Source organism: Eptatretus burgeri, chromosome 9 (assembly GCF_056783735.1).
Source record: "Eptatretus burgeri isolate ZD-2024b chromosome 9, Ebu_testis_v1, whole genome shotgun sequence".
In the NCBI taxonomy this organism is placed as follows: domain Eukaryota; kingdom Metazoa; phylum Chordata; class Myxini; order Myxiniformes; family Myxinidae; genus Eptatretus; species Eptatretus burgeri.
Window position 1 is genome coordinate 54,736,158 of NC_140969.1, and position 3,735 is coordinate 54,739,892.

The following is a 3,735-nucleotide window of genomic DNA, read 5'->3' on the forward strand; positions in this document are numbered from 1 at the left end:
GATTCAGGGCTTGTAGTACTGCAGCATAGCAAACCAATTGTTCGACTTTTTATAAAAGCACCAAAATTGGTACATATGTTGACTAATGTATTCTGAACAATTCTGGATATGGAGCCACTCGAGGTTTTGCCTTGGTCAGTTTTGACAACCATTTTCCAAAATGGCCACCATTCCACTTTTACAACATGGGATATCTGTCATTGTTATTCTCTTTGTAGGTTTCTCAGTGGTGATAAATACTCCATGTGATGTGCATTTACAAAGGAAAACAATACAAATGTCATTTGTGTTGATTTATTATATTTCCAACCATTGTATTGGGGAAAAATGGTCATTTTTATGGGAAAATCCATTTTCGCACACTGCATCAGTGACAGGTTCAGAAGTATTTTGTTGTGGTGGTGGTTGGTGGAAGTGGTGTTGTAATTGGTAATATTAGTGTAGTAGTAGTAGTAGTAGTAAGTAATATTAGTGTGGTAACAAAGTATTTTGTGTCTTTGCAGAATATGGAGTGATCATCATCAGGAGCGGAGTCAACACGAGCGGGAGTGAGCATGTTAAAGAAGTTCCAGCTAGTGCATTCTTCCATGGACCGTGCGTCTGTTGGCCCATCCAACACAAACTGGGAACTGTGTGCCATATGCCAGGAGGACACAGCAGAGTCCCTTGTTTGCCCAGAAAATACGAAACGCCCAAACACAGGGAGTGGGTACAAGACACTGGCCGGGAATCTGATGCAGTTTGGAGAGTTGGGCTTACTTCCCAGAACGCTGCAGCTTGATAGACTTGATAAAGGAGAGTGCATCGAGGCCGCACTGGTTGCTCACAAAGCTGTCTATCATAAACGATGCATGCTTCGTTTTAATACAACAAAGTTGCAAAGAGCACAGAAGAGGCCAGCAGGAGGCAGTTCATCTGGTGAAAGCAATGCCGTGCCAGGAAAGCGCACCAGGTCACTCAGTGCAGAATCAAGTAGCTCTCGTCAACCCTCATGCTTCTGCAGACATTCTGGTGTGGACACCTTACATGAAGCCACCACCTTCAAGATTGATCAGCGTGTGCGGCAGTGTGCAACACAAATTGGAAACGACGAACTGCTGGCATGGGTGATATGCGAGCTCTTGATGTCAAGTATCATTCCAAGTGTTTAATGTCTCTCTACAATCGCACAAAGTCTTCTGTCAATGCTGAAGACAAGACTGGTCATGAAAGTGTGGTCTCTGGAATTGTGCTGGCAGAACTTGCCCTTTACATTGAAGATACTCACCTGGAAGAGGACACATCTCCTGTATTCAGACTTGCCGACCGAGCAAACCTGTACGTGAACAGAATGGAGCATTTTGGAGTTCCCTTGGACATGAGAGTGAATACGACAAGGCTGAAAGAACGCCTACTAGCCCAGCTCCCAGGCCAATGGGCACAGAGCAAAGGACGAGATGTCCTGTTGGCATTTGATGAGGACATTGGCGAGGCACTTGGCAAAGCCTGCAAGCTGGACTGTGACAGTGAATTAGTTAACCTCGCTCGAGCTTCAGAGATAGTTCGTCGATACATGTTTGAAGAACCCAACTCATTCACTGGCTCATTCAAGGAAGGCTGCCAGCAGGAGGCTGTGCCACCTGTGCTACTTTCACTGGTAAATATGGTGCTGCATGGACCCTCCATCAATAATCAATTTGATGCTCCTTCAAGACAGGCAGCTTTGTCCATTGCAGAGCTCCTGAAATTCAATGGTGCCAAGCATCGCCAGAAGCAGAAAAGAAGCACCTCTCCTGTTGGTACAAAGACACAAGAACATCCAGCTGTCAGACATGCCACATCTCAAGAAACTTATCTGCCAATGTACATTGGCCTGATGCTGCACGCTGAGACTTGCAAGAGGGGACGAGTGGACAAGCTCTTCAGTTGTGGTCTCAGCATCTCATACGACCGTGTCCTGTGCCTTTCTACAGAGATGGGAAACCGGTTGTGTCAGATGTTCCAAACAGAACAAGTGGTCTGCCCACCAACCCTGCGTGGTAGTGTGTTCACGACCGCAGCTGTGGACAACATCGATCACAACCCTAGTTCCACAACAGCAAAGGATTTGTTCCATAGAACAGGGATCTCTCTCCTGCAACGCCCAGTGTGTGCAGATGGAGGAGTGGAACGTGGGATTGTCATCACTGGCGGGCCTGCTGTATCAAGGATTGTTGACCATCTACCTAAGTACTACACTGAGGTACCACCCGTTGCTTCCACTGTTAAGGGCTCAACGGTACCGGCCAAATCTCACTACAAATCAACAGTCTCACTACAAATCAAATAATGGCTTTTTTACCGAAAATACTGGCTCATAATATTTGAAGACGCCTTTTCATGGTCAATTTACTGAATTTTACACTTTCCTTATATCTACCACCAATCTATATATTAATACTGAAGGACCAATTTTGTGCTCCTCCCTGCAGTCACGTCACGTTTTTCTCGGTACTGTGACCTGGATTGAAAGAAACTTCGTACCTGTAAGAGTGCATCGCACATAGTGGCAATAGTGAACTTTCAAATATGAAGCAGAATAAACACTTTTCGTTTTACATTCGTTTACATGGCGACGTGTGACGTCACCGCTGAGAGGCGTCAGGACGTTATGACATCATCGGTCATTCGGTGACGTCATTACGTTTGCCTTCGACATACCATCACTGCTGAGAGGTGTAGTTCCACTCCTCCAAAATAGCGTCTGCAATGTAAAACCCTCTTCTGCACATGCTGACTAACTCAGAATATGAATTTGACACAAAAAATGTAACAAGAAACATTGTATCTTCTATCTATTAATACTGAAGGACCAATTTTGTGCTCCTCCTCGCGGTCGTGTCACGTTTTTCTCGGTACTGTGACCTGGACTGAAAAAACTTCGTACCTATAAGAGTGCATCGCACATAGTGGCAATAGTCAACTTTCAATGCTGAAGCAGAATCAACACTTTTCGTTGAGACGGGGGGGGGGGGATGAAGAGGCGGGGGGAAAGGTAAGCAAATTTTGGGGCGGGGGTAAGCAAATTGAAAGTGGGAGATGGGGGAGAAATGGGGCGGGGGTGAGTGGGTGAGGGCTGGGGTGAATTCGGTGGGGTTGAGTGGACAGGGGGCGGGGGCCCGGGGGCAAGTGTGGAGGGGAATCAAGAGATGGGGGTTGGGGAGTGAAGAGGCGGGGCCGGGGTAATTAAATTTTTGGGTGGGGGTAAGCAAATTGAAGGCAGGGGGGAATGGGGCAGGGGCGGGGGATGAGTAGGCGGTGGCAAGCACGCCCTGTCCAGTCCATGTCCCTCGAGTGTGGGTGAGCTGGTGAGGGTGGTTGAATGAACGGAATCCGTCTGTGACGGGGTTTCGGCTAGTACAATAATAAAATAAGAGCATATAGCCAATTTCGCTAAAGTAGAATGGTGGCCATTTTGGAAAATGGTCGCCGAAGCTGACCAAGGCACAATCTCAGGTGACTCCATATCTCGAATTGTTCAGAATACATTATTGTACATGTGTACCAATTTTGGTGCTTTTATGCAAATTTGAACAATTGATCTGATATATCAGACTACGCTGAAGGACTATTGGGCTTCATTGTTAGGAAAAACCACATCATCGTTTGTGAAAGGAAAGTTGACATATTAATGCCCATCAGAGAGATTAATCGAACTGTTGACCTTTTGTAAGAATTGCTTGTCTTCTTGTGAACGCTCCTGTTTGTCAACGATTA

General features: G+C 46.2%; 1 pseudogene; it reads left to right on the top strand.

The window, feature by feature from the left end:
* Nucleotides 1–503: 503 nt before the first annotated feature.
* On the top strand, nt 504–2,308 carry LOC147020153 (uncharacterized; annotated as a pseudogene).
* The last annotated feature ends 1,427 nt before the right edge of the window (nt 2,309–3,735 follow it).